The sequence below is a fragment of the Taudactylus pleione genome, unplaced genomic scaffold (assembly GCF_031769625.1).
Source record: "Taudactylus pleione unplaced genomic scaffold, aTauple2 ptg000041l, whole genome shotgun sequence".
Taxonomy (NCBI): domain Eukaryota; kingdom Metazoa; phylum Chordata; class Amphibia; order Anura; family Myobatrachidae; genus Taudactylus; species Taudactylus pleione.
This window is the reverse complement of record NW_028284443.1, coordinates 71629656-71642206: the sequence shown is the minus strand read 5'-3', so window position 1 is coordinate 71642206 and position 12551 is coordinate 71629656. Positions and strand designations below refer to the sequence as shown.

The following is a 12551-nucleotide window of genomic DNA, read 5'->3' as shown; positions in this document are numbered from 1 at the left end:
GATTTGCAGACCATTACTAGTAAAATGATGGGCCTTTCAAGCTTGGCAGATCTGTGTTTGCTGAATATGATCTGCAAAACACTGAAAAAGATCTGTAATGTATGGCGCAGATTGCTAGCTTGAGAAATCCTAAAATCGGGCAATAAATCTTCAAATTGTTCAATTGTAGTTTTCAGATTGCTGATGTATGGGGGCCTTAAGTCTTGAGTGTTTAGTGGTTTCCACAGCAATTTGCTAAATTGAGGTTTCACATATTCCCAGTGATCAACACTATGAAATTATTGATTTCAATGATTTTTTTGCTAGGTTTGGACACCTGGTGATATAGGCCAGGTTGACTTTTAGTCCTTAGGAAATCTACCTGTAAGTCATCAACAAATAGCAATTTAAATCAGGATTTCTACAAACCAATATTTATTTGAGTGTACATTGTTGAGGGGGGGGGGGGTGAACAAGTTATTTGGAACACTGATAATCAAAACATACAGGAATATCTATTTGTATAATAAAACCTTTAGAGAGAAAACAAGCCATTGGGCTGCCAGGGGTCCAGCAAGCCTTCATCTATCATCCCAAGTTCTTTCCAGCTCTATGATCCCAATGGGATACAGTCAGGACCCCGACAGGGGGATTCCGGCGTTTAGAATGCTGACCCTGGAACCCCGACAGTTAACAGAATACCAGCGCCGGCATCCTGACCGCCGGGATCCCGAAGGTAAGTACCGGGATAGGGTTAGGCACTAAGGGGGAAGGGTAAGGTTTAGGGTGAGGGGAGGGGGAGGTTAGGTTTAGGCATTGGGGAGGGAGGATTAGATTAGTATACTTACAGCCTTCGGGATGGTAACCTGGATGGGTTGCTGGCGTCAGGATTCTGACCACCGGGATTCCGAGCGCCAGCATCCTGTACCCAACCCGATCCCAATACGACTACTACTGAATAAGAGCTTGTCACAAAGCAAAACGTGACTGGAGGTGACGGTGACTGCACACAGCAGGACATCAGTGATCATGAAGATGTACAAAGCACTGCAGAAAAGTCAGCACGTGATCTCCCTCTTTACTCCATGAGAAAGAACATGACTCCTGTTTGACTAAAATGGTATACTGTGGCATGTGGTGGTAAGTGCTGGCTTTGCGTAACATATGGAGGAATTTTGGGAGTACTAGTGGATTTTGGTGACATGTTAGCACGTTATTAAATGGTGTTCTAGGGGTGCAGAGTGCTTTTTTTTTGTGGCAGGAAGTATTGCATGGGGAGAATGAAAGAGAGAGTAAAGGTGCCCACACACATACCGATTTGCCCACGATCAGCCGATGTGTACGATTTGTGTACGATTTCCCTTGAAACTCTCCCCGGCAGCTCAGCACACGATCTCCACATGATCTGCAGACAATTTGGTGTCCAATCTTCAAAGATCTCTCCTGCAGTCAGACTTTTTACAGTGCATCACGTCCTAGATTGTCAAATCTGCCCTACTGCACGGCAGATCTGAAGATACGATGTGCGACCAGCGGGGACGCGCATCGCATCGTGATCATGAGTGGGGACTCACGATTTCCTCACGATTTGGCCATATTTTACACGATCTGTTGTTCCAATGTGTCGGAATCTGCCAGATCGTGTAAAATATATGTGTGTGGGCACCTTAAGAGGTGTGTTTCATGTAAAACCTTACTAATTACTGAGGTTGAGGTCAATGTACAGACCTTTGGAAGGTAAGAGGGGCTCATTTGTGGGTCTTGATATATATCGGGTAGTCTATCACTTACCTATAGTTCCTTATCTTTTTATATATAAACAGACAAATTAATCTAAGTGCAAGGTCCTGTAAGAGCCTCAGGAGATGTTAAAGATAAGAAACTGCTTACAAATGACGTAATCTGCTCTCTAATATCCGGAAGTACATGCAGGACCACAGTATACAAGGTTACTACAGGACCTCTTGCTTAATTGAATCCGCCCCTAAGAGCATATTTAGAAGAGTGTAGTGTACTGATGTGAATTACTGATCACATTTTAAATATGTTTGCAAAAGTCCAGGACCTTTACAACCCATCACAAATGACCATTTTAGTATTAGAAAATAAAAATGACTTCATATCTATAGTTACCTGGCCAATTAACTCATACACTGACCACCACACAATAATTACCCTTCATGACATGCTGTGTAAGGTGCTTGACTATCTGAATCTCACGGCCTGCAATGGTAATCTACTTTTCAGGAAGTTTAAAGTAATGGGGCCCACAACAATCAATTGGGTCAATTCAACCTTTTTCTGATGATTTTGTAACAATGAATCAACAATATATGGGGTTCATCGATCGACAATTTCAACCAAATTGGAAATCTGCGTATCAGGATTTTCAACATGTTGGATTCTGCCCACCAATCTTGGCTCTAGATAGATCCATGTGAAGTAAAATGAGGCACTTCCGATCTTTGGTTAAAATGTTGGGAGAATCGTTGTAAAGTATTGGCAATAATAAGGGAATAAGTAAATGGGGGAAAATAACGTGAGATTGTCTTCATGCCAGCCAAGCTTATAAAGTTAAGAAAAACAAGAAGCAAACCTTTTGATATAGAGGCGATGTACATCTGCTTTACTGACTTCTATGTGAAGAAAAGTTAATGGTACACTCTCTGGAAAAGATTGATATCTTATTTATACATTGTTGCAATGTACTGTAGAAAAGATATATCCTACCGTAGCCTACAGACAATCAATGTTACCAGCCCTATAAAAAATGCACTATATTCAAAGAGGTGTTATCCCCATTAAGAATGCTTCCCACATATAATGGGTGAAGGTTATTGTAAGTTGAGAGATACCTATTATTTTCTGCGATACATAGGCACTGGAAGGCATGGAGCTGCCAAATAGGATTTCAAAGTGGTCAATGAGCAGCTTTGGAAGTGGCATTGACTAGAACCCAGTGCTTGCGGGGATCAAAATTGGCTGTGCCACCATTCAAAGAGTGGTTGTGAGGGAACCCCACTGAACTTTTTTACTTTAAGTTAAAAAACTTGATGTAATTTAAAAGGTTAAAGAAAAAAAATGTTATATTTAAAATCATGAAATAAACATCTAAGAAAGGTTTCTAAGAAAAGTCATGCCTGTTTAATGAGTTGTGTACGTCTCATTATAAAATAAAACTGCTGACCAGGTATAAAAAGTGACCAATTAAACACGGTTTCTTGATATCTGCAATTCTCCCTCTCTGCCTCTCCTGCTCATGAATACAGTTACAATGAATAATAGTTTGCAATCATGTGCGTTTACCCTGAACGGACAACATATTTGTGTCTTTAAGTGAATCATTACTAATGTTCTGTAGAAAGCGAGCATTCAGAACTGTATAGTTGGAACATACCATATAAAACAAACAAAATGTTTGAAAATATTCTGCAGGCAAAAGCTCTGGAAAAAACACATTCAAGGCAAATATACTTTGCAAACAAACACAGACTTTAGGATAAATTCCTAGTTATAACATTGAATTTAGATTTTGTTTCTCAGCAGTATAAACAACATAACGAGTAACCCTATCACACGGCTTTGCACCACATTCAGACATATAATTACTATATGACGACACAGACCTGTGTAAAAGGCAGGAAGAAATAGCAATGCAGAATTCACAATGGATTAGCTTGGTGACGTCTCCCTGAGTGACAGATGTCTCTGTTGAGACTAGTATTGCACATGCCTGCATTGTAAATGGGGCTTTTCTTCCCCCTGACAGGAGCAAATGATTGAGAGGAAACAATCCTTATAACCAATAGCTTCTAGTGCTAAACAGATCATTAGTCAAGACTACTAAATATCCATCCAAGACACAGGCAGGCTTTAAATGTCTCTTAGCAGTTATGGAACACATAATGGGCTAAATGTCCTTTTATTCAGATTACATATTTCCGTGTGCAGTAATGCTTCAAAATGAAAACAGCTTTTAGCAGCTGAAAATAAGCAGCTAACACTAAGATGCTGTGTCCTAATAGTAGTATGAATCAGTGTTTGTTTAGTATATAGGTACTGTCCTTTTCCTTGTAATGACTCTTTGTACTGCCTATACAATGGACGTGTGAACTCACTCCTCAAATGTGCCGTCTTTATTTTTTTGTTACTTTGGTATTACAACAATAATTGCAAGGCAAAGCTAGCCCAAACAACTTCACACATGCTGGGATACACATCCTCACATAAATATTATAAATGACATTCATGATGTAACCACAAGGCAGAAGAGAGCTGATTTGGGAGGGGGGAGCCTTGCAGAATAAAGCTGTGGTCATTTCTATAAGGTTTATTTCAGTCACTTGTATTTATCATATGCTCAAAGATGTGCATCGTTTATGTCTAACTACATGCTCTACTATCATTTTATTTCCATTTCATTGCTTGAATGATATTGTTTATTTCAATATTGTGCAAATTGTTCAAGTGATAGTATCATATAGTTATTACTACAGCAATTAGACAGATATCATACATTTGCTTAATACATGATGCCATTATCGTGCCTATAAATATCAAATAACTAAAACATCCATATGCAAACATGTCAATTCGGTTTTTTTATGTCAAAACAGGAATCAAATAGATATATGATTTCAATAGCGTGGTTCTCTTTAATGCTATACATAAAAGCCGAAAATTTAAGCAAATGCTGTAAACACAAAAGTGTGCACACAAAGAACGATCACAGATCAATGCAAAATAAAATATCACTTTTGATAAGCAAATTCATATTTCCACCAAGTCATGTCACAGGGTCAGTACTCAGTGGTCTCATTACAGATACTGGATAGCAGCTGCTGACTGTAGTGCTGATTCCTCAGAAAGACTATGGTAAATCAACATGCAAACTTATATGTCAACTTAGGCTGCGTCCACCTTAATTGAAAATTACTGCCATAGCCCAGCCCCCTGATTACTTTTATGAGACACGAATGCTGATGCAAGTGACAGTTCTACATCATTACCATGCAGACAATGATAAACGTGAAAGGGGGGTTGAGGGCTAAGGAAAGGAGGGGGCGGGGGTCTGGTTATGACAAGCAGGTCATCTGCACTTCCAACTCTTGCTTCTTCTAAAACACACAGCAATAGTGAAACAAAACAGAACACATACTAAATATAAACACATTTGATGCACAACCTGCACTGCGTTTCATGACACTGAATTTTAAAGGACCTCCAAATAATATCATTATAGTATATAAATGGGTAGATGTGCAAATATAGGTTATTCAAGCTTAAAAGCAAATCATGCCAGAACATTAGCATCTAAAGTAATTTGTTCATTTTATGTAAAATACGCACTCATCATGGAAGAAAACAATAGTTTAAATTCTATAGGTATGGATGTCTGGGGCATAGACCGTGTCAGATGCAAATGCATGTTTTCATAAGAAATGGAATAGTCACAGACCTGAGTAGAAGCTGCAGAGCAGTAGGAAAGGTTTTGGTGTGCCTTATAGAAGAGAATCCCCTGTCTGTGCCTTTCTCACACATACACACTCACACACATACATACAGAGACTCCCTCAGCTGCTCAGTGCAGTTCTCAGGAAATGAATGGGGGCACACAGAGAACTGTTGTACTTGCAAATGACTTACCGGGATCACATGATCTGTTAGATCTAGGGTGGGCCAGTGGGTGGAGGCTTTCATAAACAAGAGAGGACAATATACTGGGAGCCTTACCAGCATGCATCCAGTTACACGGAGGCCCCTGACAAGGGGGGCTCCAGACGTCTCATGTTGCTGCTGCTGTCATTATATACAGGATTCTTCACTCACGAGACGCCTAATAATAAAAAGAGACGATGCTATGATCACAGCATAAAGTAGCAGCCTGCTGGAGTCACACAGATGGGGGTGTATGCCAACATTAAGATGGATGCTGCTGATGGTGTTCGAAATCCCCTTCTTAGCTAGCGTAACCCTCCCTGCTTCCACCCTGAGGAGTAGGAGGCAACACCCACAGAATGCCCGGCGTGTATATTATCATCAGCCTGGAGATGGCTAGGCTGCAGCTCTCTCTCCCTGTGTTAGCACAGAATATGTCCTTTCTCTGGCTGACAGTCTGCTACTCAGAAAAAGTCACACTGCAGTTTGGTGGAGAACAAAATGACCATTAGGTGAAATAATACTACAATATCGAGTTGCTTTACCTTAAAACATATATTATGTTCATTATTAGTTTCTAATTGGGTAACAAGGCGTATAGAAATATTACTACTAGCAAAGCAGTTTATTAGATGTTTTATGCATTTACGTCACCACCAATAAACATTCCAAAATACATCCAGGAAATTACATTTCACGCCTCAAAATTACTATAGGTTACTGACACAATGGGAAGTAAAGCAGATGAGGCACAGAGAGAAAGTACATATGGGATGGGCCCCACACAGGAAAGTTCCACTTACATTTATTGACATTGATATAGATCTGCATTCCACATATTTGCACTTAGGCCATGGTACCTAGATCTATTTCCTGCAAGTCTTTTGGTGCTACACTCATTACCATTCAAATGCCTTATTCACTCTCTGGTGCCCTAACTTTGGAGCCTACATAAGTCTGACCCAGTTGGGGCCCTGACATTCCTAACACAACATTGGCTTTCTGCCCAGAACTACCGAGGAAGCGGGGCAGGCAGGAATAATTCCAAATATCCCCAGCAATTGCTTATACAGTGTTATAACACTGTGTTTATGGCTGCGTCTTGTATATGGATGTAAATAGCTATACATCATATAAACTTCAGCAGTAGAACATTATGATTTTGGTAAATTGCCATAGTTCCTACAGCAGCCAGTTTCACTGCACTACTTATAATAGAGCTCATTGCAGGGTAATATTGATGCCATTGCAAGTAAAGATTCAGATGTTTAATTCTGACATTTACGCTTTTATACAACAGCCATTAATAAGGTACTAGGTACAGGTTAGTTTTTTAACTTAAGATACTGCATGTTTTTTTTTCTGGTTTTGTGACATTTAAAAATTAACATCATTTTCACAACAGAGCAAGTTAACTAACCCCCTGTGGAGTTAGTTAACTGTCAGCGGAGCATCTTTTTTTTTAACACAGTGAGGTGATGTGTCTAATGAATTCCAAAATTAGAAGACCCATAATACTGTTCAGCATTTCCCTAGAGGCGGTTTTCCTTCCAGAGAAGACTAATGGTTGCTTCAAGAAAGGCTAGTGCTGCATTTGGAACTGTGAAAGCCCAATGTGCTGCACTTCAGATATTCTGCAGCTGCAGAGGAGTATGTCAGGAAGACTGGTTGCTATGGGAACTCAGGATGCTGAGCACAGTAGCACACACTCAGGATGTTCCTACCCAGCTCTGCAATTACTTAACCCTGTGTGTGTATATCACACATCCAATAGAGTGAGTTTCAACACCAAAATAAAATACACGTACGTACATACATTTATAGATTATTATAAACTTAAAGAAATGTGGTCTCATATATGCAGTGTTTCCACTTTCAAATTTACAGATTTCCTGGTCTACCTGTTTTTCTTAATCAAAATTCCTTGCAAAAATTTGCACTGATAATGCAGTTGTATACATACTAGGGATGTGCAGGCTCGGTTCTACTCGGTTTCGTTCGTTTTTTTTTACCGAATCTTATTGGCTATCCAAAACTCGTGACAGCTGAAACCCTATAAGATTCGGAAAAAAAAAACGAACGGAACCGAGTAGAACCGAGCCTGCATACAATAGCTATCAAAACTAAGAACATAAACACAAGCTAAAAAGGTAAATTTACTCATTTTGTTGTAATCAGAATAACATTTCCCTGTAAAATGGAAACATGGCTTCTGATCATTGTCAAATTTACCTGTAAATAGGAAAAAAACGTATACATGGAAACACTGCTCTTTATATGTTATCATTGGGACAATTGTAATGCAGATGTTAAAAAAATATCCCCACTTTTATAAAAGTACATGTCATTTTTTATACTTTGCCTAAAGTTGCACTAAATAGAACAAATGTAACTGGCTAGTTATATTTTCCATAGTTTCCCTTGGATGCCAGGATCAGAGCCAGCCCTAGGCATAGACAAATTATGCAAATGCCTAGGGCAGGGATGGGTAACCACCTTCCCGAGGCCATATAAGGCCCTTGGAATCATTTGGTCTGGCCCTCTGAGCTTTTTTCTGCTAGCCTCTTCTGGAATGCAGGGTGCTTAGAATGGCACCCTGCAGCCAGAATCAATGCAGCAGTGCCGCATGGAGCGTCCTTAGGACGCTTCAGACGGTCACACTGCTACCCTTACAGCTCCCCAGAACATCCTCAGGATGCTCCGGGCATTGCTGTAATCACCAACGATTGTGGTCCCGCCCCTGTGTGATGTCACACGGAGGGGGCGTAGCCTGCCCCGGGCCCGCAAATAATGTTATATATGTCAAAATGGCCCTCGGCATAAAAATGGTTCCCCACCCCCTGGCCTAGGCCATTTGAAATGCCTAGGGGCATGCATTGCAAGCCTAGTGCCAACTCAGCCTGACAGTGGGCAATGATGGGACCGGGACAGGCAGACGCACCTCTGCTCTTGCTGTCCTAACACGATCAGGGTTCTCAGCTCTGGTCAGGCGCCAGCAGCGGGACTGGGGAGCAGAGACAGCGGGCAGTAACAAAAATTGCCACTGGAGGAGGGCTGCTGGGCATGCCCAGCACAGCAGCTCCTCCTCCCATGGATCTTTGCGGAGCCCAGGAGGCTGGGCCTGTCAGCAGATAGACAAACGGGGGTGGGGGCGCCAGTGCTTTGATGGCACAGGGCACTAATATGTCTAGTTACAGCTCTATGGATTGCAATGAGTGAGGGGTGTTGGCAGTGCCAGATTAATGTTCACATGGGCCTGGAGCTGATATTTATGAAGGGCCTATTGCAGAGGTTCCCAAACTTTTTTGAATCACGGCACCCTAGAGTATCAGCATTGTTTTCACGGCACCCCTAAACCAAACATTTGTTATTGTGAAATCCTGAAAAATTGTAAAGTAGTAAAGTGAAGTAAATCGTGCTTACCTGTCATCCTTAAATTAATTTATGTGGTTGTGGACAGGTTTGAGCTTCTGTTTGTCCACATATTTACATTACATTGACCATAAATAATTTGATTTGGTGTGAACCACTAACCTGAGGCACCCCTGCAAGTGTCCCGAGGCACCCCAGGGTGCCACGGCACACAGTTTGGGAACCACTGGCCTATTGTGTAACTAGAGATGTGAGGGCGTGAGCTGCGAGATGTGGTCTGCACAGGGGGTGTGGACAGTGCCATGGGTGTGGCTATAGTGGAGCAATTACAAGAAAAAGTTGTGCTCTGTGTGAAATGGTATGAACTCTATTGTCTGCTTTCATTAAGTGCTAGAATAGTTTAAATAAAAGAAAAAAAATCTAAATTGTTCACTGATCATTGTCATATTTCTATAAGTGTTCATCCCACATCCCTAGTCACTGCCTTCTTTAGCTGTTCCTTTTAAAAAAAAAAAATATCTGCAATGGTAATACTGGACTAGGGCAGTAAGGGCTACCTTACTGTACAGCTGTGTATGCATGAGCTTGTTTGGGTATTAAGTTTTTTTTGTTAATTAAAAAAAAAAAAATTAAAGTTTAAAATAAAAAAAATAAAAAATATTTAAAATTATAAAAAAACTCAGAAGTCTAAAATTATATCTTTTTTGTTTACATTTTAAAAAACAAACAATCTGTTATTGCCATATTGAAATAGTGCGAATAGAACAGGTAGGACGGGGACGGGATGTACTAAAGGGGAAAATGCGGTAAAACCCCGAAAATTCAGTTTTTGGGGGTTTTACCGCATTCCCCATATGTACAAAGCACCAATGGGTAATGCCATCTTCAGATGGAGTTACCCAATAGAAGCCTATGGGCTTCTTATTGGTATGCTCCCCCTTGGGAGGGATCCGATCGGATGCACACATATACAGAGTGACCGTGCAGTATAGCTGGGACTTGAAGGAGCAGAATGTATGCGCTGTGACACATAACTGCACAGCACAGTGCAAACTGGACATACCAGCAGAGGGGATGGGATGGTGAGCACAAGGGGGGGTGGAATCTTAGGGACCTTCATAAACCAACTTTCTGGAGCCCCTATACACCTTAATCCAGGGCCTGTCGCTCTTCCTGTTTGTGCTGACACTGGCCATTTGGGAGCGGTGGGGTGGGTGTGACATCACACATGTGCAGAGGTGGAACTCTATACAACGCAGGGAGGGCTTCTGAAGTCATCCATATCACTTGCCACTCCTTGCACTCCCAGCTCTGGGTCCAAGTCAAGAATCGGTCCCCTTATGTGCAACTCAAGCTCCTGTACCCTCTTAATTTACCACTTGCGGTTAAGATGCCAGGGGACGGGATGCCGGGCGTCTGTATACCAAAGCTCGAATCCTGACTCCCGTCAGGAAGCAGATGCATTATGATCCCAAAGGGATCAAGATACCAATGTCAGAATCTCGAACACCGGTATCCCGAAGGTAAGCATACGGGTAAGGGTTAGTGTTAGCCCGGTGTTGGCGGGGTTAGGGACCTCCCGAGGAGGATTAGGGTTAGGCACCGACCGGGGAGGGTTAGGCTGCGGGGAGGGGGGTTTAGGGTTAGGTACCACCGGGGGGAGGTTACGGTTAGGCACTAACCCGGGGGGATTAGGGATAGGCACCACTGAGGGGAGGTTAGGCACCATCGGGGGGAGGTTAGAGTTAGGCACCACCAGGGTAGGGTTAGAGGAAGAAAGGGGGAGGGTTAGGGTACTTAGATTGGGATGCCGCTGTCGGTCTTCTGACCGGCGGCATCCTGTCCAGCGGTATATCATACAGATTCCTGTGTATGTGTATATAAATATATATATATATATATATATATATACTAGATTTATATACACATATATATATATATATATATATACACACATATATATATATATATACTATAAATAAACACATGTTTACACATACATAAATACACATACATACATATATACACATTTACATACATATATATTATATACACATTACAATATATCTATATATATACATCTATAGATAGATAGATAGACAGACACAGACATTACACCCATCTCTGTTTATGTACACTTTTCTGAGTTTTCTCACTAGTGTCCGGCTGCAGTGTGCCAGGTTAGTTGCCAAGGTGGGGTGAGGGGTCAATGGCTGGGCTTTAGAAAACCCAGGGGCAGAGTTTTGAGCATCTCGGTATACAGATGAAGGGGGCAGAGCTTAATGCGATTTCGGGGGCGGAGCTTAACACGATTTGGGGGTGGGGCTTAGCGCAACTCACAATGCACTGTCGGCCTGCCTGGAGGCGGAGTTTCGGACAGTCTGGGGGCGGAGCTATGAGCAGGCCCGAGGATAAGCGGGGCTTCAGGTAACGGGCGGGGGTGGAAGGAATGGGAGAAAATCCTGCAGAATGGACGGGGCTTTGGAAACGCTGTAGTGGACTGGTGACAGAAAAAGTTTTTTTTCCTGTCAACACAGCATGCACTGCAGTAGGTCCTGTGGGCCTATTTTCATGGGGTGGCCTGGAGCTCCACCCGCCCCATTGTTAATCCAGCCCTGGGTGTTGGATGTTGCTGGCTGCTGCTGTGATCTGTAATACTGGTTGATTGGTGCTGTGCTTGGAGAGGGTTGCTGGGTCAGAGGCGGAATTAGCGATGGTGCTAGGGGCACCACCCAAAATCTTGCTTAGGGCATCAAACTGGTTAGGGCCAGCTCTGGCCAGGATACAGTGGTAATTGCAGGGTAACAGAGATTGAAAAAGCAGCCATGAAAGTGTGTTTCCATAAAGATTTACTGTTATCCAAAAAAATGAACAAAAGGGAAAGAAATGTTGGCAGCAAAGACAGTGTAATGGTTAGTATTACTGCCTCACAGCACTGAAGTTGTGGGTTCGATTCCCACTACGACCCTAACTGTGTGGAGTTTGTATATTCTCCCTATGCTTGCATGGGTTTCCTCAGGGTGCTCCGGTTTCCTCCCGCACTCCAAAAATATACTGGTAGGTTAATTGGCCCCCACAAAAATTAACCCTAGTGTGTATGTGTGTGAGCATGTGGTAAGGAATATAGAGTGTAAGCTCCACTGGGGCAGGGACTGATGTGAATAGCCAAATATTCTCTGTAAAGTGCTGCGGAATATGTGTGCGCTATATAAATAACTGGTAATAAATAAATAAGAAATATGAACAGGTTAATTTAGGTTAACTGCATTGACACATAATTTTTTTAAATTCTGCCTTATGGAAACCGTCTTTAAAAAAAAATCTGTTTGAATATTTGTATCCCAAAATTTTATAAAGCTGTCATTATTACATAAGGTATTCATCATCTTGTAACGAAAATCTGTGACACCCATGTGACCTCAAGTTTGCTCAGAGCACAAACTCCAGCCCATACTTCTCTTAGTTCCTAAATATGATTAAGCAAATAGTATAGGAACAAACCATAGGTTTGTCACAACCCGGTCCTGTTTTCTGTGCTGCTG

The 12551-nt window shown here is 41.8% G+C and overlaps 1 protein-coding gene across 1 annotated transcript in view; it reads right to left on the bottom strand.

The window, feature by feature from the left end:
• The window catches only part of KLF12 (KLF transcription factor 12), a 271098-nt gene extending 265572 nt beyond the window's left edge, over nt 1-5526 (bottom strand). The window contains exon 1 of the mRNA XM_088457310.1: nt 5438-5526. The gene's annotated coding sequence lies outside the window, so the exon portion shown is untranslated. The remainder of the gene's footprint in view (nt 1-5437) is intronic.
• Nucleotides 5527-12551: the final 7025 nt, after the last annotated feature.